Raw genomic sequence first — 27805 nt, 5'->3', positions numbered from 1 at the left:
TATATGTACCATTATGTGTTGCTATGCACCACTCTAGATCTTTTTTTCTTTCTCTTCTTGAACACCAAATTACACAATGGAGGAATGAGCCCCTAGATAAAGTTTTCTTCTTTTCTTCCAAATCTATATCACAATAACCAATTCTAGAGCTGCCCTATGTTCTTCATTTGGATTCTTTAAGAAAGTAGCTCCAGGTGGAGCAATTAGCCATATTTGATACAAACAGTGATCAGTTTGATAACACATCAAAAAAAAAAAGAAAAGCTTTTTCCTTTCTATCTCCACTCTCCCTTTCATCATTTATAAAAACTGAGGCTATGCATCTTAATGAAATAATAGTGTATGTTTTTACCAATCTCTGCTTTCAGTGGAATTTGGGACAGATGTTGGGATTGGTTAGTTAAACTGCTCAGCATAGTGATACATAGCTGTACATAGACCTGGGTTTTTTCTAGGTTTCTGCTCCACCATCATCAGGTGAGCTTTCTCTTGGTTGCAAGATGCTGTGGATTCCATTCTCATGATAACCTCTCAGTTCAGAAAAAGAGTTTTTATCAGAGTGGAAAATCTGTCCCAAATGACATGCAGCAGAGTTCCCCCATGTAACATTGGCAAGAGCCACGTAGCCTGCCAGGCCTAAACTAATCACTTTAGGGAATTAAGAGCAGTGTGAATGGGAATGAGACCAGTGTGACCCATTTAGACAAATAATGATTCATTCTTGGGCCTGAGGACAGTGGCCATCTGTCATGAAAGATATAAAGGATGTGGTGTGGAATCTAACAGAATCAGTTTGGTTAGGAACTTCTATAGATTGTAATCAGGCAACTGCTTCCCCCTCTGTCCAACTCTTTGTCCAAGAATTATTTCAAACTCTCCTGTTGAAAGTTGACAAAGAATCAAGCATAGAGAAAATAAGCAAAGATTTCTCAGGTTAGAGAGCATTCCTAACTGAATATGCAGCACAAAAGCCATCTAAGCCCTCTGTAAGCATTCATGCCATTGGAGTTTTGCAGTGTGTATTGAGGAGAAGCAAATCTTCTTTGGCAATAACAGTGTGTCTTAAAATGAACACGTAACAAATTTGGAAGTAAAGACTCATGATCTGTATCCTACAAGAGGATGGTGACCAAACCGGGACAGAACAGAATGGAGCATAAATAGTGTGGAAGGAAATAAGAGGATAAGCTAAAGCTGCACAATGAAACAAGAGGAATTCCGACCAAGTCAGAACAATGTTATGCAGTTTTTACCACTTCCTCAGGAATGGATATTAGCAACATGTGAAAACATAAGATTTGTTGAATCTAATTATGCCCAGATTAGTTCTATATTAAATATAATCCTACTCACTAGGAGGTCCAGGCATATTTTTTTCTCTCTCTTTCCCTTTTCTTTACACCTCTCCCTTCCTTTCTCCCTCTCCCAACCCCCACCCCACCCTCTCTGCTTGCATTCTCATTCACACACACACACAGACACACATACACAACCTTTATACTGATAAAATCTGGAATTATACCTGGTAGGTATTTGGACTGAGTGGAAATTATAAGTTTATTAAAAGTGGTCACACCCTTGCAAAATATTTCATTAAAAAGACATATATTCTATTTTTGTGTTTACACATTACAACGGCACATTCCCCTTTGCACAACAACACTGCAATTGTAAAGTGTGCCATAAATTGGCTTTGTGGGTCTACACACATTGCTATGTCCCATAAGCATGCCATTAAGAATTAAGTATGGTCTACTTATTTCTCTGCCAAGACTTCTACTTTTTCTCTTCCATTGACCAAAATTTCTCACTTTTTTATTTCTGTTAAACTTCTGTTCATGTGTATTGTTCACTTATCTTTCTTACTCCAGCTGTTTTTAAATCTGACAGGCTAAAAACCCATTACAGAATTGAAGTTAATATCTCAGAAAAGGGCATGACTTTAGAATTTATACTTTTATTAAAATAATATCTTATGCTTTAATGCATCTAAATATACATGCAGCTTATTCTTAAATAGAAATAAGTTTTAAAAGTGTGCATGCAATAACCAAGGCTTTGAAATCCTCCCAATATTAAATGACAAAAAATTAACTTAATATCTTTATTCCTCCAAAAGCTTTTATGCAATGCCTTGCTGTTATTTATTTTCTTTATGAAACTTTATACTTTGGATATTTAATTATACAATTTCAATAGACTTAATTTTAAAAAGAGTCACTTTCCAATTATCTAAATCATGAGATTAAGGCTACGTTATGATTCTCAGATGAATGATTTAGAAAGAAAATTTATATTAACAACCTCATAATTATTATTAGTCACCATTAAAAATATTTTTTTTATTTCTATCTCTTACATGTTTTTCTTAACAATTATATTATTCTATATAATCAAGGATTAACATGTTTTTCCTACCATTAGAATGTACACCTAGGAGAGTGATACATGAGGCTCTTAAGCCTCAATGTTTAAAGAAGAATAAATGGATGAATAAATAACAAAGATAGGTAAGTGCATCTACTATCTATTAAGTGCTATATACTGTAACTAATACACTTACAGTAAAAGCTTTGCTCTTTGAAACAAACACATCCTTACAGATGGCCAACAAACACATGAAAAGATATTCAACGTTGCTAATTATTAGAGAAATGCAAATCAAACTACAATAAGGTACCACCTCACACCAGTCAGAATGGCCATTATAAAAAGTCGACAATCTGTATATCTTCTTTGGAGAAATGTCTATTTAGGTCTTCTGCCCATTTTTGGATTGGGTTGTTTGTTTTTCTGATATTGAGCTGCATGAGCTGCTTGTAAATTTTGGAGATTAATCCTTTGTCAGTTACTTCATTTGCACATATTTTCTCCCATTGTCAAAGGTGTCTATTCGTCTTGTTTATGGTTTCCTTTGCTGTGCAAAAGCTTTTAAGTTTCATTAGGTCTCATTTGTTGATTTTTATTTCCATTTCTCTAGGACATGTGTCAAAAAGCATTTTGCTGTGATTTATGTCATAGACTGTTCTGCCTATGTTTTCCTCTAAGAGTTTTATAGCGTCTGGCCTTACATTTAGGTCTTTAATCCATTTTGAGTTTATTTTTGAGTATTGTGTTAGGGAGTGTTCTAATTTCATTCTTTTACATGTAGCTGCCCAGTTTTCTCAGCATCACTTATTGAAGAGGCTGTCTTTTCTCCATTTTATATTCTTGCCTCCTTTATCAAAAACAAGGTGACCATATGTGTGTGGGTTTATCTCTGGGCTTTCTATCTTGCTCCATTGATCTATATTTCTGCTTTTCTGCCAGTACCATACCGTCTTGATTTGTAGCATAGTCTGAAGTCAGGGAGCCTGATTCCTCCAGCTCCATTTTTCTTTCTCAAGATTGCTTTGGCTATTTGGGGTCTTTCTTGTTTCCATACAAATCGTGAAATTTTTTGTTCTAGTTCTGTGAAAAATGCCTTTGGTAGTTTGATAGGGATTACACTGAATCTGTAGACTGCTTTGGATAGCATAGTCATTTTCACAATGTTGATTCTTCCAATCCAAGAACATGGTCTATCTCTGCATCTGTTTGTAGCATCTTTAGTTCCTTTCATCAGTGTCTTATATTTTTCTGCATACAGGTCTTTTGTCTCCTTAGGTAGGTTTATTCCTAGGTATTTTATTCTTTTTGTTGCAATGGTAAATGGGAGTGTTTCCTTAAATTCTCTTTCAGATTTTTCACCATTAGTGTATAGGAATGCAAGAGATTTCTGTGCATTAATTTTGTATCCTGCTACATTACCAAATTCATTGATTAGCTCTAGTAGTTTTCTGGTAGCATCTTTAGGATTCTCTATGTATAGTATCATGTCACCTGCAAACAGTGACAGCTTTACTTCTTTTCCAATTTGGATTCCTCTTATTTCTTTTTCTTCTCTGATTGCTGTGGATAAAACTTCCAAAACTATGTTGAATAATACTGGTGAGAGTGGACAACCTTGTCCTGTTCTTGATCTTAGAGGAAATGGTTTCAGTTTTTCACCAGTGAGAACGATGTTGGCTGTGGGTTTGTCATATATGGCCTTTACTATGTTGAGGCAAGTTCCCTCTATGGCTACTTTCTGGAGGGTTTTTATCATAAATGTGTGTTGAATTTTTTCAAAAGCTTTTCCTGCATCTATTGAGGTGATCATATGGTTTTTCTCCTTCAATTTGTTAATATGGTTTATCCAACAAACACATGAAAGGATGCTCAACATCACTAATCATTAGAGAAATGCAAATCAAAACGACAATGAGATATCACCTCACACCAGTCAGCATGGCCATCATCAAAAAATCTACAAAAAATAAATGCTGGAGAGGGTGTGGAGAAAAGGGAACCCTCTTGCACTGTTGGTGGGAATGTAAATTGATACAGCCCACTATGGAGAACAGTATGGAGTTTCCTTTAAAAACTAAAAATAGAACTACCATATGACTCAGCAATCCCACTACTGGGCATATACCCTGAGAAGACCATAATTCAAAAAGAGGCATGTACCACAATGTTCATTTCAGCTCTATTTACCATAGCCAGGACATGGAAGCAACCTAAGTGTCCCTTGACAGATGAATGGATAAAGAAGATCTGGTGCATATATACAATGGAATAGTACTCAGCCATAAAAAGAAACAAAATTGAGTTATTTGTAATGAGGTGGATGGACCTAGAGTCTGTCATACAGAGTGAAGTAAGTCAGAAACAGAAAAACAAATGCCGTATGCTAACACATATATATGGGATCTAAAAAAAAAAAGGTACTGATGAACCTAGGGGCAGGACAAGAATAAAGATGTAGACATAGAGAATGGAGTTGAGGACACAGGGAGGGGGAAGGATAAGCTGGATGAAGTGAGAGAGTGGCATGGACATATATACACTACTAAATGTAAAACAGATAGCTAGTGGGAAGCAGCCACATAGCACAGGGAGATCAGCTCGGTGCTTTGTGTCCACCTAGAGGGGTGGGACAGGGAGGGTGGGAGGGAGACGCAGGAGGGAGGAGATATGGGGATATACGTATATGTAAAGCCAATTCACTTTGTTATAAAGCAGAAACTAACACACCATTGTAAAGCAATTTTACTCCAATAAAGGTGTTAAAAAAAAAGTCTACAAATAATAAATGCTGGAGAGGGTGTGGAGTAAAAGGAACCTTCCTACAGTTTGGTCGGAATGTAAATTAGTGAACCCACTATGGAAAACAATATGTAGATTCCTCCAAAAACTAAAAATAGAGCTACCATATAATCCTGCAATCTCACTCCTGGGCATATATCTGGACAAAACTCTAATTCAAAAGATACATTCACCCCAGTGTTCATAGCAGCACCATTTACAATAGCCAAGACATGGAAGCAATCTAAGTGTCCATCAACAGATGAATGGATAAATAAGATGTGATATATACATATATATTATATATATATAATGGAATATTATTCAGCCATAGAAAAGAATGAAATAATGCCATTTGCAGCAACATGGATGGACCTAGAGATTATCATATTAAGTTAAGTAAATCGGACAAAGACAAATATTATATGATATCCCTTATATGTGGAATCTAAAATATAATAGAAAAATTTATTTACAAAACAGAAACAGACTCACAGATATAGAAAACAAACTTATGGTTATCAAAGGGGAGAGTGGGGGAGGGATAAATTAGGAGTATGGGATCACCAGATACCCATCATTATATATAAAATAGATAGACAACAAGGATTTAATGTATAGCACAGGGAACTATACTCAATACTTTGTAATAACATATAAGGGGAAAGAATCCAGAAAAGAACAGATAGATAGGTAATCTATCTATATCTATATATATCTGAATCACTTTGCTGTATACCTGAAACTAATACAATATTGTAAATCAACTATATGTCAATTAAAAAAAAAAAAGAATAGCACCATGGCGGTCGGAAAGAACAAGCGCCTTACAAAAGGCGGTAAAAAGGGAGCCAAGAAGAAAGTGGTTGACCCATTTTCTAAGAAAGATTGGTATGATGTGAAAGCACCAGCTATGTTCAATATAAGAACTATTGGGAAAACACTAGTCACGAGAACTCAAGGAACCAAAATCGCATCTGATGGCCTCAAGGGTCGTGTGTTTGAAGTGAGCCTTGCTGATCTGCAGAATGATGAAGTTGCATTTAGAAAATTCAAGCTTATTACTGAGGACGTTCAGGGCAAAAACTGCCTGACTAATTTCCATGGCATGGATCTTACCCGTGACAAAATGTGCTCCATGGTCAAAAAATGGCAGACCATGATTGAAGCTCACGTTGATGTCAAGACTACTGATGGTTATTTGCTTCATCTCTTCTGTGTGGGTTTTACTAAAAAAACGCAACAATCAGATTCGGAAGACCTCTTATGACCAGCACCAGCAGGTCCGCCAGATCCGCAAGAAGATGATGGAAATCATGACCCGAGAGGTGCAGACAAATGACTTGAAAGAGGTGGTCAATAAATTGATTCCAGACAGCATTGGAAAAGACGTAGAAAAGGCCTGCCAGTCTATTTATCCACTCCATGATGTCTTTGTTAGAAAAGTAAAAATGCTGAAGAAGCCCAAGTTTGAATTGAGAAAACTCATGGAGTTACATGGTGAAGGTAGTAGTTCTGGAAAAGCTACTGGGGACGAGACAGGTGCTAAAGTTGAACGAGCTGATGGATATGAGCCACCAGTCCAGGAATCTGTTTAAAAATCAGACTTTTATTTATTTATTTATTTATTTATTTATTTATTTATTTATTTATTTATTTTTGCTATACGCGGGCCTCTCACTGCTGTGGCTTCTCCCGTTGCGGAGTCCAGGCTCTGGACGCGCAGGCTCAGCAGCCATGGCCCACGGGCCCAGCCGCTCCACGGCATGTGGGATCCTCCTGGACCAGGGCACGAACCCGTGTCCCCTGCATTGACAGGGGGACTCTCAACCACTGCACCACCAGGGAAGCCCAAAAATCAGACTTTTAATGGTGACAAATAAAAGACCTCATTTGTGATACTTAAAAAAAATAAAAATAAAAATAAACAAGTCCTCCCTCCCCCTGATGCTAAGGGCAGCTTGTATAACTAGGTGGTAAAGTAAAGGTATCTTCCTCCTTTCATCCATGCCTACTGACATTTTGTGCTATGAGATGAAGTCTTAAATGTCCAAGATTTCTTCCTCTCTGAACTGTATACATTTTGCCTCTCTTCTATTTTTATGTTTCATGTATTCCCACCATATTTTCCTTGATATATCACCTCTTCTACCTTTATACTGTGATGGTTAGGTTGCTTAGACTGAAGCAAATCTATACATGTCAACATGTGCTTGGAGATAATGGACAGGATGGATAGAATCTGGGAAAGTTGACTCAACATCTGCATTAGCTCACCCCATGATCATTCTTCAGTTTTTTTGTTTTTGTATCATTACACTTTGCTTCATGAAGGTAAAGAACTGGTTTAATCATGAAGGGTCTACAAACTTTATTGGAAAAAATATCTCTTTGGTAGAATTCCATAGGAATGTCCTGCTGCCCAATGGAGAGTCCCTTTGATTTCAAAACTTTGTTAGAACCAAATTGTAAAATTATTGTTAATAAATATTTCCCACCTGTAGTAAATACCCTCAATTATAATAAAAATTAAATAAATTTCTTTTTCTACAATAAAAATTTTTCTGAAAGTAATAGAAAATAATAAAATTAAGGTAAATGTTATAACTATAATTTTTAACTTAGATACAATTTTATAATTTTTTGTAAATATTCAATTTTCAAAACATTACAGGTGCAAGTGAGGTTTATCTGTTTTATAGCTCTCATCGTTGAGAGGCAGTAATGTACTTATTGAATTTATATTAATATTGCATGAAATTAGCAATCTGTCCTGAGTATTCATTTTTGTGCATATTTACATATGAGTAAAAACATATTGGCACATAATTTATACACAACTAGGCATCTTTACTGTCAAGCTTACCTAAATTAAGATAAAAGAAAAAAATCCTTTTAGTTCACAAAGTTCAAATCCATTTGGTGGATTTGAAGAGAAGTGAATTGGCAATCAGTGAATTAAGAGGAAGAGACTCTCTATTCCAGTGTGCTGAGCCAAGGCATAATTTTATTATTTCTTTAAATGTAAGGGCTGAATAACTTATTTCATTAAAAATGATGGTGCAGTAAGTTTAGAATCTCTATTTGCATATTACTCCTATAGCTATGAATTAACATTTGATGTACTCCCTTTAGTCAATTTGTACACATGCACAGATTTTCATTACATCTACAGCAAGCTGCTGCTTGAGATCCAAAAAAGTCAAGGATCTATCCGCAAATGGTTTAGAAGACATCTTTAAGATTAGTAAAATGTGCTTTCATCCCTCTGGATTTAAGAATTAAAATGAAGAAAGAGAAAATATAAGCAAAGAAAAAAGAAATACATTCACAGTCAGATTCTTCTGCAGTGAGTTTACCCAGCCAACTAAATACTGCTCCAGAGTGCAACATACAAAGCTTGGCAAGTCACTAAAAGTCAATCGACTTTAAATATGAACACATTCTTCAGGAAGCAGTGGTGACCTTCTAAAATGACTTGTTTGAAAACAAACAAAAAACAATACAAAGGGAGTGCTACCACTGCTAAGAGTAAATGCTGTTTTAAAAATACTGTTCCAGTGGAAAACGAGTGATTTCCATAGGCCCAGAGCCTAGCCCTTGCTTGAAGGGTTCAGCTGTTTCTTAAGGAAAATGACCTTTCCTGCCCTGGGAGGCCCAGGCAGAAACTGGGCTGAGTGCTCCCTGAGTCTGCTGAGGGGACTGTCCACACACTGGCTCCCTCCTTACCTGTGAGTAATAGGCTGCTTCATGCATACTTTTTACAGGGAATGTGCACTGGACAGGAAAGATTAAAATAGCTGGTCTTCTAGATTAAAAAATTAAAAATCTATGGTTGATACTGCTGAGACCCAGCTTCTCTCAATGGGACCTTCCTTTGGGAACTTTGCTTTCAGCTCTTTCTCAACAAAGGGCGGAAGTCAGAATTCAGAGTTCCTGTTTAAACAGTGCAGTTCCACAAGTTCAGTAGTTTGGCTTTTCTAATAGTCTACTGAACAACTGGTTAACATGGTAAAGCTACTGTCCTAAGAGGTGACTAAAAATGCTTTTAGTTTGACCATGGTTAAAACACACACATGCACACACACTCCCACACTCATGCATGAATACAAGCCCACTCAAAATCTCCAGGCTTTATATTTTAATTTGTTAAACAAAAACTTGTCTGATTTCTATCATTTGCAAATCTCTACAAGGAAATAAATGCACCACAAAATGACTTAAGTCATTTAGACAGACTGAGGCAAGACAACAGGAGGGAGAGGAGTGAAAAGTCACATTGTGCCAAATCCAGAAGCAGCAGGAAGATAGAAGAGAGTGACCAGGGACAATCAAACTCCTCAAAATGACCATCTCTGCCTTTTAAGAATGGGAGGAGGCATCTGGCAGAAAGATCTGGAAGCAGCAAAATCTGGGTCCTTTCTCTGAACGGATCCATCCAGGAATATTGAGCTAGTTTGCAAATTTCAGGAAAGGCCAGAATATGTCTCAATTTAAAAAAAATGAACATAATGATATGTGGCAGACGATGTGTGTAGGGGTGTTATGATTAGATTAGGTAGCTTTTACATTTTCACATGAAGAATCAGATGACTGAAAGTAGCCAGGAATCACAAGCATGAACATCTTGAAATTGCAAATAGGCCTAATTATTTTTTTAAGTTTGAGGTTTTGCAAGTAAGAGTTGCACTTAATATAATTAGATATTGTAGCTGTTTGAGTTTGTTGAAGCATGTTTCTTACTTTCTTTTATTACTTTTTTTTTTTTTTTTTTTTTTTTTGGTGAGGTTGGGGACAAAAGGATTATGCAGGTTTTGGAGAGGATCTGGGAAAAACACAACAGATCTAAAGTCCTTTCATCTTCATCTTAGTAAATCTCTAGACTGGACAGGACCAAGGAGGATGGCAGCTTTTCTTGCTTGTGAAGAAGTCCTAGCGAACTAACCTGCCACGCATGGCATAAAAAGGCAGGAGCAAAACCCTGTTCTCACTTCAGCCTCACGCTGTTGGAGGCCCTTGAAAGAAATTAATCTGAGCAGATTTAGGACTGAGGGCTTTATGTCCGTATGGACTGGCAGTTGGTGAGATCTCACTATTAATGGTGCACAATTAATAAATAATATGTCTCTGTTTGCTTTGGTAGCTGTTTAAGTATTAAAAAGCTTATAAAAAGATTGCTTAGACAAAAACCTCATATATGGGCAAGGTCTTGATCTATGTTGGACGTCTTCCATTCAGGAATCCCATTTGCACTCTACATGGTACGTCGCCCCCCAAACAACAATTTGTTATTCATTTTACCAAGACAGACCACATGAGTTAGGGATACATTAAAAATTCTAATAAATAAATCAATAAATAGCATTCAAAAATAAAAAAAGGATAAGCATATCCTACAATGGAATAATGTTACTGTTCCAGCATGCAGACAGAGATTGGAATCTAAACAGCTACTACTTACTTACAGGGTGAACCTGTGTCTTCTCAGAGTATTTACATTCTCCTGCTTGCTAAATGAGTCTAAGACACACTTCAGTTCTGATTTCAGAAGCAAATTAAATTTCAAAGTTAATACAAATTTAATTTTAAATGTCCCTTTCATAGCACCTATCTCTAGTAGACCTTACGAAGAAAAACTGCAGGCTCTGTGACCCTAAATGACTTTTGACCTGATTTAGACCCTGGGACTTAAAAAAAAAAAAAAAATGAAGACACCAACTAATGAAGGCATCTGCTAGAATATCTTATGCAGCATAATGCTTAATCATGTCTGAGGACTGCTCTGTGTTTGCAAAATCTTAGTTCAAATTTTATCAAATCCAATCCATAAATGGATACATTTCAATTATTTTTATTATATATTGATTGCAACTGAGTATTGAAATGCTGTCTAAAGAATAATCTGATCACCTTATGCTAAAAGTAACTTTGTAAATGAACTGAAAATAAAATGGAAATGAAAGCACCTAAACCCTATGTCTCCAAAGATTGGCTCACATATCTTGGACATATGTTGACATTGTAGATTATGCATTATAAAAGTATTTTCACTTTCTCTTTCTTCCTATAATTCTTCCAGGTGAGAGTTCATGTCTGAGTTTCCTTTTACTTTAAATTATTGTTATTTTTTTAATTTAAGGGAAATATTACTCTTTTACAAGTAAAACTTTCCAGGAAAGCTTGTATGGCATTGCTGTTACATGAGTGACATTTGCAAATATTGAGCATAATCAGTTTCCTTTGAAATTGGTCACAGTTTTTCTACAAGAAACTCAGTTTAATGGAGAGGTTGACGTGAATATGCAGATAAATCAGGTTATTTTGGATGTACTAAATGAAGTCCCCCATATTCTTTCACTCTATTGTATTATTCTATACTACACACAGTTAAGGCTAGCATATTATTCAAAGTATTACATCGTATTTCCTTTCAAAATTAGTACAATAATCTCATAATTTTGGATGATATATTAAATTTATTCATTGCCATAAAGTCTGGCAAATGAACAAACACATCCATTAAAGAGAAAAAAAAAAAAAACCATCAACCTATGACTTCTTTTTCTGGAATGACCCTTCCTGGGCCTTCAGCAAGCAATTATTGAAAAAGTTGCTGTATTTTCTTGGAAATTACATGGTTGTATGCAAACAAGACTTCATCCAAAAGTTTTAAATGCAGATTTCGAGGAGTAACTTTTCTTCAACTGGGAATGGGAGAAATTACATTTTATATTGTAATGTGGATTTAATGCAACCATGGTAAAATGTGGCAGGTTAGGAATCCTGTCTGTCACTGATTTACTGCTTAACTGTAGGGAAACACAATAAAACAATGCCCCCAGCACTGTCATAAGCCCTTTTTTATTGTCAAGGTGTCAGAATACTATGTCACTAAACTTAAAAGTGATTTATGATTAAAAAACCCAACTAAAGATTTAGCTTAGTTTATCATTTTCAAAACTACATGAAAAGATCTTTTAAATTATTTCCTTTTTTTCTGGTCTGTGCAATATGACCCAAAACAGAGCAGTTAGCTCATAAAAAGAACATACATTATGAGAATGTTCTAAATTTTCACATTTTGTTTATATTTTATGGCTTTTACTTAGGTTAACATGTGGTGCATTTTTACAAAGCCTGATTGTTCACGTATTTAATTTCTATGCCCATAAAGCCATATATTTTTAATATAATCCAACCAGCAGGAAATGATCAGACTCTACTAAATATTTTAATATTAGCCTGAAGTTGTGAAGTTAAATATAAAATAGAAAGTGGTTTTAAAGCCTGTGACATTTCACACTATTCCATCAGTAATAAAGATATATAAATCAACTTTTCTGGAATGTGATTTGGGAATTTTAAAATCCTAATACCAACGCTATGAAATAATTAATGAAATATGATATGTAAAGCCAACAATGAACATAACAGAGTATACGTTTTGTTAGTAACCCCTTTTCCATTTTAATGCAAGAAATTTGCATTTTAAAACACAAGACAGTTATTACACAAACAGAAATTCTGGTGGTTTGCAAACTGGAATCCTGTGTTGTTCTTATACCTGATTTGTAAAATTGCTGATCAATTACGTTTGTCCTAAATTTTAGGCATTTTTAAGAAATCACATCTGTTAAAAAAAAAGCACTCTTTTTAATCTTTTTTTCTTAGCTGTAAATTATTATTTTTTTAAGTTTAGTTCTGTATATATACCAATTACATATTAAAAGAAGGGCTGATGCAACTGTTGTGTGGTAAGCAGGAAATGGTTAAATAAAAACCCCCCAAAAGAGGAATACTAAAGATTTTTAACTCTAATTTCTGAAGTTAGGCCATATTGAGGGACAGAAAAGAGCACTTTTTTTAATAATGAAGAAAAATCATGTTAAGTGGACTCTTCAAATACTCCTCTCTCTCAGATAAGGCCATTAAAAAAGACATTAGTAGACATTTTGTATACAATCTTCAGAGAGGATATTTTGTGAATATATTTACATTGGAGATGAGTCCCATATCCTAAAGTAATTATATGGAATTGGTTTGTACCATAACAAAATAGAAATGGAAAAAAATTACCATTTATAATAAGGAGACTGAATGATATTTGAAACATGATGTTTCAAAGCATTAGAGTCAATTTTTTGAGCAATGTCAGAGAGAGAAGACATTTCAGTGAGTCTCATTTCTTTTCCATGGGTAGAATCTGTGTGGGATGGATAAGGAGGTCAGAGATAAAAGAACCTGGGAGAAGACAGAATAGTAGAATGTGTATCAGAATTTAGAGAGAGGGGTATTTGATAATTGCTACTCTGCTGTTTGAAAGTCTTCAATGTCTTTCTAATTTCCTAGATATAACATATTTAACTGTCAACATTCTGCTTTTAACTACCTCTCTAACTACCCACCACTTCCCAAATATAATGTACACTCACACCTTAATTAACCACTTAAAGATCCCTGAGCACTAGGTGCCTCCACCCTTGCACATGCTTTGCTCCTTGCTTGAAGTGCCCTTTACTTCCTAGCCTGTCAGGAGAACGAATGACTCACCTTTTGAGAGTCAGTTACGGTGTCACCGGTTTGGGGAAATCTCTGACCCACTTTAGATATTTGTCAAAACTTGTGAAGGATTTTTATTATATTTATCAGGGTGTATTGCAAATATTTAAACATATCTTTCCTACCTACTAGGCTTTAAACTCCTTGCCAGAAAGGAAATTAACTTGTTTTTCCTCTACCTCTGGTTCCTAACATAGTGTGTGATATGTGAGAGAGATGTAACTTACTCTTGTTGAATAAATGAATGGATAATGGAAGGGTATTTGCTCAGATACAACTGGTTAGCAACATCACCAAATAACCAATAAAAAAACAGAATTGGGCATTTGTAAATAGAACAGTGCGTTTCAATATTATATTTATTTTCCACTGCTTAAGACATTCATTGGGGGTACTATGAAAGAAATACTAGAGATGATAGAAAAGGGATTAAAATAACAGCTTTGGTAATATATGCATTTTGACCTACTTGCTTATTTTTCTTTTTTAAAGAGCGCAGTAGAGAGTATATTATTTTCTCAAATGCTTTAGTCAACTGGATTGTACTTTTCTCTGCACATCACCTCTCTTTGACTGGACCACTTGAGTTCCTTTACTGTAAAGGTTATCCATTCTGAGCTTTCTGTCTACTCATTCAAAGACATGTACCTAAAGATCGTTAGCAGAAAAGACCCTTAAGATTATAGGAAAACTAAATTGCTATATTAGCTAATTCTGTAAAGCTGTGAGGCTCCCAATCTAACAATACATATATACATAACTTCTTTCTAAAGCAGTTAAAAATTGGTGAGCTCTCACTTTGTGTCAGGCATTGTTATAAATACTTTACATGTACTCTCTTCTTTAATCTCAACAATATATGAAGTACTATTTTAAGCCCATCTTGTAGATGAGGAAAAGGAAGCACAGGAATTTCACATTGCTAATCAGTGAGCATTTAAGAAAACTAAGTCTTTACACATTTACACATTTGTAGTGGTAAAGACCAAACATAATATGCCAAATGCACTTTCATGATTTCTGCTTTTGCTAATGACAGTCCTTCAATTTAGAATCTCATGCTCCTGTGAAATCCTAGTAAACTTTCTATGCTTCACTCAAAAGTTACTTTGTTAAGAGTTTCCTTCCTCTTTGTTGCCAAAGCATTTTGCTTGCCCTTCTATTGTAACACTTATTTCATTCATATCTGTGTTATATGCATGAATACTTTTCTTGTGCTAATTATAAGCTTCTTGAGGTCAGCTACTGTGTAAAAATGTCTCTGTACCCTCAGCAATCCTTCATCATTGTAGTTCAGTAGGCACACAATGAATTTATGTGAAATAAATTATTCTTCATAATTTAATATAAGGTGCTATTTTCCAATTTGGCTTCTGATACTGAATGTCTCAATCTTGTATTCATATAGAAAGGGGATAGGGATACCTGTTATTTGTAACAAGCATGTTTCAGCTAACTAGCTCATTCATTTCTCTCTCATTCTCATGTCTTCTTTCACTAATGATTTTTTTTTGATTTTTTGTAAAGTAATACAATTTGGTAGTGTTTAATTAGCATTCTGGCTTTTCTTGCTGGAAGTTAGGGAGGCAGCTTGCAGGAATTTTTAAAGGTGGTTTTTGGGAAACTTTATATGCAATTCTAGGAGACTTTAGGACCATCAAAGCCTATTTCTAAGAGCAATAAGATTCTTCAAGTTTTAATGGGTTTCTGTAAGAGGCAGAGGGTTTATATTTACTGCTTGGCATTTGCCATGCTATTGGCATAATTCCATCAGTTGCATAAGGTAAATGTACAAAAGAAAGCTTTACGTTCCTTAGCTGAGTCATTTGAGAAATCTGCAATCTATCCCTTAGTGGTAAGATGTGCCATCAAATTCAGTCTTACCATCTTCACTGTACCTATGCTAAGCACTGTGTCAAACAGACATGAAAAAAAAAAGAAAAGAAAAAGAAAGAAACAAATTATCTGGAGTAGCAAGGGATAGTCATTTACAAAAATAATTTTGTTATCTTGGAATCAATTTAGAAACACTAGGCTAGTGTTTAGTGTTCCCTTAAAATTTTTTATAACAAGCAATACACAGCCAGTTTATGCAACATGATATTCAACTAGGACATAGTTTGCCACCAAATCCAGCATTCAATTGAAATATCATATTAAAAACTATTAGGTATAAAATAAGCTACAAGGATATATTGTACAACATGGGGAATATGGTCAATATTTTATAATAACTATAAATGGAGTGTAACCTTTAAAAATTTTGAATCACTGTATTGTACACCTGTAACATATATTATACAGCAACTGTACTTCAATAAAAAAATAAAATAAAATGAAGAAAAGTAAAATGATCCAAAAAAAGCCACCTCCACAGATAAATGGGGGTCCTCAGTAAACTTTACATCAACATAGTCTTTTTATGTTGGAGCATCAAAACTCATGGGCCCAGGGCTGATTATGTTTTCTCACACAGTCTGATTGAGGCCTCTTTGTTGAATTGAACTGAAATCTAAGAAACTCAGAAGATCCACCTAAGCACAGTTATCTCTATAATAGCAGAATGCAAGTTCGCCATGCAAGTTTTATGCCAAATACATTATGACTTCAAATCTACTGTATCAAAGAATTGCTCCTAACTTGAAGTATCTGATTCACCCTGAATTAGTGTCAGACTCTACCTGTTTAAGGACTCAGTCCCACAACACTGCCATCCCCAAGGTACCCACTTCTGTCTGACTTGACTACAAAGTCAGGCTTCCCACAACCCCTCCTACATGCTCAATCATGTGTTACAGACCTCACAGAACTCAGGGAGACATTTTAATTATGTTTACCAATTTATTATAAAGAATACAGATGAACAGCCCACTGAAGAGGAACATAAAGTGAGGTCTGAAAAGGTCCTGAGAACAGGAGTTTCTTTCCCTTTGGAGTTCAGGAGTGCCACCCTCCCAGCACATATGTACCTATGTTCAACAACCTGGAAGCTCTACCAATTCCTTCATTTAAAATTTTTACGGAGGTTCAACTGTGTAGGTATGAGTGATTAAATTATTGACCATTGGTGATTATCTCAGCCCCTCTCCCCTCCCTTGAGGCTCTGGTGTGAGGATGAAACCTACGACATTCTAATCACATAGCTGGTTCTTCTGACAACCAGTTCTCATCCTCGAATGGTCACTTCATTAGCATAAAGTCAGGTATGGCTGAAAGGTCCTTATTATGAATAACAAAAGATTCTATTCTGACCCCTATCACTCAGGAAATTAAGTGTTTTAGAAGGTCTGTATCAGGAACAGGGGATAAACACATTCTCAAGTAAATCAATGATCAAAAAACACCTATAGGAAATTAAACACAACAGTAAAAGAAAAGAATGAGACAGAGAAAACAAATATTTTTGCCATTCATGATTTCAAAGTTGAGTCCACTCGTGATTGTTAACTTGCCACGGTTTTGTGAAAGTCATAGAATTCTCCAAAAGTCTTTTATTTTCTGATTGGGATGGGAATTCCTTTTTTTAGAGCTTTAGATGGGGTGAAAATTAGGTATTGCCAATATTTTCCTTTACTGGTATTGATAGATTTTTACTTCACCTTTTGTTTAGTATTTAGTGCCAGTGAATATTTTCTAAATATTATTTTCCCTAAACATCCTTTATAGTTTTACAAATATCTATTGTTTTCTATACCTTGCTGATATTTTTATAATGATAACTTTTATAGTGTTAATTTCTTTGTTTATTCTTACTATCGATTCCATAGTTTAAAAACTTTCAGGAAAATATGAAAAAGAGGGACTCATCTTACAGTTACATTTTTAGTGAGCTTTAAGGTTAGTTGTGTCTTATTAAATTCAATAATACATCTCAAAATTTTGAAAATAAGGTTATCAAAAATAAAAAATGGTGATTTTAACACTTTTTATAAGTGGGGATATTATACACTAATGTAACACAGAGGTTGAAAAAAATTATTTGCTATGTTTGTTCTTTTCTATACATCTTCTTGGTTCTTGAATTAAATTCGGATAAAAATGATGACTATAAAAAGTTAGAATTTCTGTTAACAATAGAATTATCTGGATATTATCACTAAATAGTTTTCATTATTATCAAATAAGAAATATCTCTCTAAAGTAAAAAAAAAATCATGCCTATATTTAAAAAAAATAGAAATAATGAAGAGACTTCTTCCCATATTCTTTCTTTCCCTGAATAAAAACAGATACACTCTGTGAATACAAAACGGGAAAATTTAACTTATTATTCCTTTCATTCTCATTTTTCACCTAATTATATTATTTTTTACATTATGCTATTCACATTTTTTAGATCGGAATCCCACAGAGAACATCTATTTCAGTTATGTAATGTTACAATCTGGTAACTTCGCAATTCAAAATACTTATACTCAGAAAGTCTCAACATTGAATATGGAATTTCTCAAGAGTCAAATTTCAAAAAATCCATACAACAATGTTTAAGAAATATATACCTCAGAGTTTCCAAAATTCCAAATATTTATACTAGAATGTACACTTATACTTCAGGACTTATCTCCCAATTTTTTTTTTTTTTTAGATTTTTTTTTTTTTTGATGTGGACCACTTTTAAAGCTTTTATTGAATTTGTTACAATATTGATTCTGTTTTATGTTTTGGTTTTTTGGCCATGAGGCATGTGGGATCTTAGCTCCCTGACCAGGGATTGAACCTACACCCTCTGCATTGGAAGGTGAAGTCATAACTACTGGACTGCGAGGGAAGTCCCTATCTCCCAATTTTTGATAGAGACAACTATGGATATGTAATCTCATATATCTAATAGCTTATGGTTATACAACACCTTTCCAGCAATACTTTAATGAAACTGGTATGATAAAGAGTGTTTGATATGTTTCAAAGTCAGGATCATAGTCAGTGGTTTTTCAGTGGGTGAGTGAAGAAAGAGTAGAGAATGAGATCTGATCTCTAACGTGGACAACTAAGTAAAAAGTGATGTTTCTTTGTGATTGAAGGAATAATAGAATACAGTCGTTGCATGTTATCCATGGGAAATTGGTTCCTGGACCCACTATGGATACCCATAGTCAGCCCTCTGTATCCACAGGTTCTTTATCCTCAGGTTCAACTAACCATGTACTTGTAAACGTAGTACAAGATCTGCAGGTCTTTGAATCTGAGGATCCAAACCCACAGATATGGAAAGCCAACTGTATTTTATGAAGAAGGTAATGAACTCATCTTTAACATAGGAATACTGGTGTTTATAGGACACCCGAATGGAAGTATCTAGTAGGATATAAAATACATAGATTTGAGATAAAATCAAGCATTGACATCGTTAGCATTGTGTATATGATAGTGAAGCCATGAAAAAGAGTGAAATCATCTAGGAATAATGTGAGAAGAATCAGAAAATTCTAGAAACTATCAACATAAAAGAGAATCTCATAGATTTTGAGAACTCTTGTCATAGGAGGGGCAGAGATAAGAAACAGTGGTTATTACACAGATAAAAGTGAAAATCATTTCAAGAAGGAAGAAGTGATCAAGATGGAGGAAGTGAATCAGCAGTGTTTGAAGCTGCAGAAAAGACATTTAAGATCAACAATCAAACCTGCCATGGATTTAACATCAAGGATGTCACTACTGCCCACAGTTAGAAGTTTTAGTTGGGATTAAGAGAATAATGGCATCATACATGGGATTTGGAGTTTGAAAGTGGGATAGTATAGAAAATATGCATAGACTATATTTTTACAAATATTGATTTATTGATTGCAAAGTGAAAAAATAGATGGCCAAAGGGCCATGCAATGTTGAGTAAGAAGTTTTCTTTTGAGGAATAATTATTAGAGAGACTTAGGAAAGTTAAATTTTGAGAGAGAGAGAAAATAGACTAGGCAATGGTTTAAAGGTCCCTGAAGGTTTGGTTATACACAAAAAAGGGGGGAGGGTTCTATTTCCTCGGAGAAAGGCTAGAGATGGGATGGAGGAGGAATTAAGAGACCAAAAGATAAGTTTTAGGATAGATAAGCTTTTTGATAATATTTATTAAACAGATATTGCCATTTACTAAAGATGAGGAGGAGAAGGAAGAGGGGGAGGAGGGGGGAGGGGCAGGCATAGGAAGAGGCATAGGTGTCTCTTCACCTAAGCAAAGGAAGAGGGGGAGAAAGAGGTGAAAGCACACTATTGTCAAAGACTTGCTAATTTGTAGACATTCTTAGACGCCATGAACATTGAGCAACGCTGAAGAGTACAATCTAAGCATAAACAGAGCTTTGAAAATTTGCTTTCATTCCACTTAAAAATTGCATTTTGCATGATGTTTATTGTCAACTGCTCAAAAAAGATCCTTAGGTCCAAGGAGAAAATTATTTCAGCTGCCCCTCTCAAGTAGTCGCCTGAATTTCTACTTTTTTTTTTTTCATATATATTATTTCTCCACTCTTGGTTGAGATGTTCTACTTTTTGGTGGTTATTTCATCTTCAAAACTTTTACAGGCATAATTGAGTTAACATGCTTAAAGTCAAGGAAGACATTTAAAGTCAGATGCCTTCGAGGCACTGAAAGTGACAGCTTAATTCCTTGGCTTTCAGCTTCCTCTTTATTTTTGGCCCCTGAGGGAATTCTCTTGATTTATCAAAAGCTAGGCTATACATTTAAAAGGATGTTTGTTATATATTATCCAGAATTTCCTGGTGTTTTGAAGGATGATATTAATGATATCTTATCTGCATATTAGTAGAGTTATAAATCTTAGTCTCTTGCTCCTAATTCTAACAGATTTTCCTTGTATCCTATGAATTCTCCTATCTCTTAACTATTCCTGGATTTTAATTTTAACATGGAGACATCCCTGTCAGAATTAAAACCAATAAGAAATTCTGGAAGGGGAAGGAGAGACTACTAGTCTGAACGTCTGAACATGTCTCCTGTCTTCATCTGATGCTTTGTGAGGAAGGTTTGCTTTCCCTACATGATGCTCTATAGCTGCAGGAGACATCTGTGTGATGCACAGCTCCATTTATTTGGGAGACTGGGTGACCTTGGCTCTCCCTGCTCTTGGACTCCAGTCTTGGCAGTCCCTAAGACTCCTCCTCTCAAGCTTACAGTAATCTTACTGGGTGGAGGCAGGTATGGCTGGGTTAAATCCTTTTTCCTGGAAATATAATTTTCCTCTTGGAGTCAGAGCTCAATACTTTCTTGGAGCAGTACTGTGACATTTTCTGTATAACACCTCTGATGCCCCTATTCCCCACTTTCTGCCTCAGTACTGCCATCTGTATAATACTCTCTCTTCCCATGCTACATAATAGCGAATTTAACCAAGGCCACCATCACATACACAATTACACATTATTGCCATTTGCTGGGGTCTGCTATAGTTTAGCAAGAATCCTAGTTTTCAAATGTTGAGAGAATGTTTTAATCCAAAAATTGGTGTGAGAGGCTGAATAATGGCCCCCAAAGATGTTTGCACCCTAATCCCTAGACCTTGTGAATATATGTCACCTTACATGATAAAGCTAGGATTGTAAACCCAGGATTAAATTAAGGAACTAGAGATGAAGAGATTATCCTGATTATCCCTATATAATCATGAGGGTCCTTCTGAGAGGGAGGCAGTAGAATTACAGTCCAGAGAAGCCTATGTGACAATGACAAGAAGCAGACATTGGAACGATGTGGCCACAAAGCAAAGAATGCTAACAACTTCTAGAAGCTAGAAGATGCAAGGAACAGAGTCTCCCCTGGAGCCTCAAGAAGGAACCAGCCCTGCTAACAACCCTGATTTTAGCCCCGTGAACTTTATTTGGGACTTCTGAACTCTAGAACTGTGAGGAAATAGATCTGTGTTGTTTTAAGCCATTACATTTGTGGTAAGTTTGTTATAACAGCTAATAAAATCGGGAATTTAAATATACATAAGAGCAAACATTTCTTTGTCCCCCAGGATAATCGTAAACATAGACAATGCAGTAATAACAGTAGTTCTAGCAGCTTCCACCTACCAAGATTCCATTATTTACAAGAAATTCTTCTTTGTGACTTACCCACTTTATTTAATTCATATAATGGCACTGCTATTCCCATTTTACAGAAACAATATCATAGAAACCCATTTACCCACTGAGTGAAAGGCAGAGCCACGATGTGAACACAGGGCTTTGTGATATCACTTTAAAAACTGGTACATTGTATAAGCAAAACACAGGTTATGAAGAGAAGAATTTAAACATGGCTGAAAGGAATGTTGAAAACCTGTCAAGGCAGTGTTATCAGTTGAGCTGGATCTCTCAAAAAACGTTATGTGGGAGTCCTAACTGCCATTCCCTTGGAATGTGATCTTATTTGAAGATAGTTTTACAGAGGCAATCAAGTCACAATGAAGTCATTAGGGTGGGTCTTAATCCAATGTGACTGGTATCCTTATCAAAAGGGGAACTTGGGTTAGAAAGACAGACTTGAATGCCATTTGAAGATAAAGGCAGAGATTGGGATGGTGCTTCTACAAGGCAATGAACACCGAAGATTGCTGCTGAGAATGAGAAGAATGACCAGAAGTTAGGGGAGAGGCACAGATTCTTCCTCACAAGGCTCAGAAGGAACCAACCCTGCTGACACCTTGATCTTGGACTTCTGGCCTCCAGAACTGTCAGACAATAAATTTCTGTGGCCTAAGCCACGCAGTTGGCAATACTTTGTTATGGCAGGCCCAGCAGACCAACGCAGGCACCAGTGATGATGAAAATTAGGACGATAACAGCAACTGCAGCTGTTTTTAAAATATCAGTATTCACTCATTATAGTTATAAAATTAAAAAATGTAGCTCTTACACATCCTCTTATTATATATGTTAGTCTAGCACACTTAGCCATCACTTTAAGGAGGCCTCTGAATAAAATTTGATCACTTTTCTAATTAAACACCTATAAACATAAATTGTATTTATAAAGATAATATGTCCTATTTCCTTTAAAAAATACTTCACTTGGGCTTCCCTGGTGGCACAGTGGTTGAGAATCTGCCTGCTAATGGGTTCGAGCCCTGGTCTGGGAGGATCCCATGTGCTGCGGAGCAACTAGGCCCCGTGAGCCACAACTACTGAGCCTGCGCATCTGGAGCCTGTGCTCCTCAACAAGAGAGGCCGTGACAGTGAGAGGCCCTCACACCACAATGAAGAGTGGCCCCCACTTGCCACAACTAGAGAAAGCCCTCGCACAGAAACGAAGACCCAACACAGCCAAAAATAAGTAAATAAATAAATTAAAAAAAAAAAAACTTCACTTGTTTGACAAACAAAATCTTCTTGAGTACTTAAATTCTAATAAATTAAGCTTTTAAAGATGTTGAATCCTGAAGATGATTAAACGTTCTAACACTATATGGAAATGGTAAGATTTCAACTTAAAAACACAAGCCTAAATCAAATACTGAGTTACACATTTAAATTTACTCTTATGGGTTCAATTATCTTAAACCTTTCAAGCACATAAAAAACCAAAACCACACAAACTTCTTAACCCACCTATATAAAAAATTATGGGGTGTAGCACAGGGAGATCAGCTCGGTGCTTTGTGACCGCCTGGAGGGGTGGGATAGGGAGGGTGGGAGGGAGATGCAAAAGGGAGGGGATATGGGAACATATGTATATGTATAACTGATTAAATTTGTTATAAAGCAAAAAAATAAAAAATAAAGAAAGAAAGAAAGAAAAAAAAATTATGGGGTGGATCCTCTCAAACATTCCTATACTGAATCCTAAATCTTTCTCAGGTTGAAAGGTACTTGCAAGGGGACAGAAACAATTTATCATCACACACAAATCTGGGATTACCTTCTCATTTTGCTGAAGTTACCTAAAGAAGAGGAGATAGTGGCTGAGGCATGACTGGGCTCATATCCCTGCACAAGCGGGAATTTTAAGCCTTATTCATGGGCTGCAACAGGGATTTAAGGGAGAAAAATTGCTTCATGTTCCACATGCCTGAGATTTGAGTCAAATTGTTACTCACTTTTCAAACTGAAATACATTCTGTACCCCCTTCCCATGTGGCTACACCAATGGATGGTTTTTGTTTTTCTTTGGCTCTTAAAAAAAAAATAAAAACACTAATATGTTGTTAAAGTATGAAGCACAGGCCTAAGTGCTTTAAGATATATTAACTAATTTAATCTGTGAATTGAGATACTAGGTCCCAGTGGTGGCCTCAGCATCTTATCAGCATCAACAAATGAGGAATGTCTACTTGTATAACCAAAATATCCTATAGCTAGATGGGCAGGTGTAACAGAGTCAACATTTGTTCAATAATCATATCTAGGATCAACACATTACAGTTAATTAGTTTGTATATAACCAACTCTAGTAAGCAGTGAAATGGAATACCCCAGGGCAACAGATCCTGATCAGGGAATAACAGGCTCTTCAGACTGTAACAACTCTATCAACTAGAGCAGCTCATAGCTCAAGGACACTTGCTCACATAGCTGGTTTGCATTTTTATCTCTTAACTCTCTTAACTCTTGAAGATCAAAGTCTCTGGATGGAGCCTCAGGACCTGTTCTTGATGAGGCCTGGTGTAGGATTGATATGCAGTAGGTTTAGGGAGAGAGAAAGCACCCACAATGGTGAGGTAACTAATGGACCATTAAATGCATCCCACCTAAAGTTTAAGGTGTGTGGCCTTTAATACAATTCCTAAAGCATGGGTGTATCTTGTGCTTATTGATTAGAAAGTTTATTCTGAGTAGATTAAATAATTTCATAATGAAAAATATTTATGGTTAATATTCCAAAAATAAATATAAGTTGGACAATGTCTTACATATATCTAATAAGATAACTTACCAAACCCCTGAGTTACCAATTAAGGAAGTGAGTCTTACAGAAAGTAGTAATAAGGCTGGTCAGGAAGAAGCAAAGCTATGATTCAGACCCAGAGCTGTCTGAATCCCGAGCGAGCTCTTGAATCCCCACCCAGTGATTTAAATGGACTTTTAGCCTCTTGCATTTTGTTGAGGAATAAGACCTCTGGCAGACCACTATATTCTGAAATTGTGGATTAAAAGAAAAAGAACATGAGAACTTTGTTAAACCTATTCCTCCTCTCAGTTAATGACAAATGATAAATGAAAAGGATACTCTTTTGAGATTTGTGATGAATAAAAATTATCAAATTGGACAACAAAGAAAAAGAGATATAGCCTTACTATTGTTCTTTCGGATTGGGAGATAGGTTAATTTCAGAAGGGAAATAGGAAAAGGAGGTGTTTCAAGTTGGGCATTTCAAGCTATCAAACCTGAAAAATGGTAAAACTTGCAATCATTATCTCATAATGGTTGCAAATCTTGGTGCAAATCTTCCCATTATTGGAATGGTTTAATACATACAGCATCCAGCAACTTACATTTTAATAAGGTGACAATTTATTGCTGGAAGTAATTTTGTTTAAGCTATTTTTACTTCTTTTCCCCCTCTTGTTAACTCTTAGAAATACTCCTATCAGCATATTCAGCCCTTTCCTTGCTATGGAAGTGTTACAGCTGCTGTAGTTTGTAGCTCTTCTTTTGCTTGGGGTCAGAGAAAATTTTCTGGATATTTCATTTTTATCATTCCCTTTTCTAAGAATTCATGTTCTTTTTTTTTTTTTTTTTTTTTTTTTTTAGCAGTACGCGGGTCTCTCACTGTTGTGGCCTCTCCCATTGCGGAGCACAGGCTCCAGACGCGCAGGCTCAGCGGCCATGGCTCACGGGCCCAGCTGCTCCGCGGCACGCGGGATCCTCCCAGACCGGGGCACAAACCCGTGTCCCCTTCATCGGCAGGCGGACTCTCAACCACTGCGCCACCAGGGAAGCCCCTCATGTTCATTTTTAAAGCAGTAAGCTTTATTTTCTTTTCTGCCAGATAATCTACAAATTATAAACATACCACAAAAAATTTTGGACATAATTCATACCTTTCGCAAACTAAAATCAAAACTTCAGTTTACAACATTTTTCCAAAACAATGATCTCTATGTTTATTCTTTTTAGCTTGTTTATTTTAAAAAATGGTCAGAGTCAACATTTAGCATATTTCAATGCTACACAGACTTAATTTTTCCTTCCTAGCAGCCTCTGATTTGTTTCAATCCAAACTTGAAGCAGAATTAGCATTTTGGTGGATCCTAACTCCATAAGACATTAAACTTTTCACTGAGGACTCCATGGGAAAATTAAGACATTTAATAAGGTTCCCTGGTTGGTGTCCCCATTTCTCCCAAAGATCCCTGTGACTCCCATTAGACATTTATCTCTCCTTTCTCAGACTTAGTGGGACATCCAAATAACACATTAAATGACTTTTTGCAGTAAACAATTTTGAAAGGATTGTTATAACTTTGCTTTTGAAGTTATTTAGCTGGAAGTGACTTTTAAAATTACAATTGACTCTGATTGTGCTGTATTAATCATGTTAACTCAAGGATTCTTGCAAAGTGAAAAGAGGTAACCTAAAATTGTTCTCATACATCATGACTGTTTTTTTATTTTTATTTTATTTTATTTTATTTTATTTTATTTTTTTGTGGTACACGGGCCCCTCACTGTTGTGGCCTCTCCCGTTGCGGAGCACAGGCTCCGGACGCGCAGGCTCAGCGGCCATAGTTCACGGGCCCAGCCGCTCCGTGGCATGTGGGACCTTCCCGGACCGGGGCACGAACCCGTGTCCCCTGCATTGGCAGGCGGACTCTCAACCACTGCGCCACCAGGGAAGCCCATGACTGTTTTTTTAGAATTCAAAATTTAACAATTAATGAAGTTGACATAAGGGTCTACATTGGTAGACATTTAACTAAAAGTTAATATTTGTTTTTCATTATGTAGGTTTTGGGGGGGTTATTGGTTTTTTTTCTGTGATTTGGAACCAATGCTTTCCTCAGATCTGACATATTTTCAGAGGACCCTGTAAAGCCTCAGCATTATGCCTTTGAGTGCTAGTGCAGAAGATGTCTACATGGCTGGGCTAGGAAAAATCCCTTCAGTATTCTCATCCTTTTAGCCCTAGCCCTCAATTAGCATAATGCACTCAGGAAAACAAAAGTTTGATAATTAGCCATCCCTAGCCCCTTTGAAAGCTATCTATCTCTATATATTTACATATAAATGTGTATTTATATATAATGATATATACAGATATACATAAATTGTATGTAATATGTATTTATATATACATTTTATATATTATATAAAAATTATATAATGCTATATTCATTTTATATTATATATTTATGTATAAATTATATATAATGCTATATTTATTTTATATATAAATTATATATAATGCTATATATTTATTTATATATAAATTTAGTTCTCTCAACATCATAAGGAAACACAAATTTGATAAAAGCAAATCTTTTACTTAAGAGGAGGCTACCTCTAAGAAAAAATGGTTTTCCTGGTATGAAATACCTCCTCTTCAACTGGTGAATATTCTCGGCCCTCAGCAAATCTACTTGAGCTGCTTTTCCACAAGATGTGGGACAGACAGTGTGGTGGAGGCTCCCTCTGGCATAGGAGGAAGGGTAAGGTCAGGTCATCACAGCCTGCAGTCTCTACATCTACAACACAGCCAGAACTGGACCAGACCTCATTCCCTTCCCTGCTGTCACCTTCCCCCAAGCCACCAAGTCTCTGGCTGCCCTCAATCAGTGGCCTCTTCCCTGGCCTCCTACTTCAGCTCCTGCTCTCCTTTGGTCACCTCTCAACCCAGCAGCCAGAATGACATTGCCCAAACCGAAGTCAGATCACATCCCTCCTTTGTCATCACCCTCCATCACCTCCACCTCATTCCATGATAAAGCCAAAGTCCTTCCAATGGCCTCACTGGGTCTAGGTCCCCTTGGCTCTCTGACCTCTTCTGCTGTTCTCCCTGGTTCACTCCACTGCAGCTGCACTGGCCCCGGCGCTGCTCCTGGAACAGGAGACTTCTGTTCAGTCTACTGGCTGTCTGGGCACAGCACCCTCTTCTCCCAGTTGTCAACACATCTCCCTCCCTCACATTTTCCTGAGACCACTTCTCAATTTGTTTTGTTCTTT

The 27805-nt window shown here is 36.1% G+C and overlaps 1 pseudogene across 1 annotated transcript; it reads left to right on the top strand.

The window, feature by feature from the left end:
- Nucleotides 1–5935: 5935 nt before the first annotated feature.
- LOC309811287 (small ribosomal subunit protein eS1-like) lies at nucleotides 5936–6784 on the top strand (annotated as a pseudogene). Its single transcript has one exon. The product of its transcript is annotated as a small ribosomal subunit protein eS1-like (transcript).
- The last annotated feature ends 21021 nt before the right edge of the window (nucleotides 6785–27805 follow it).

Source organism: Mesoplodon mirus (assembly GCF_964341445.2).
Source record: "Mesoplodon mirus genome assembly, chromosome: 10".
In the NCBI taxonomy this organism is placed as follows: Eukaryota; Metazoa; Chordata; class Mammalia; order Artiodactyla; family Ziphiidae; genus Mesoplodon; species Mesoplodon mirus.
The sequence above is the reverse complement of the archived record's forward strand: the minus strand, read 5'-3'. Positions and strand labels throughout refer to the sequence as shown.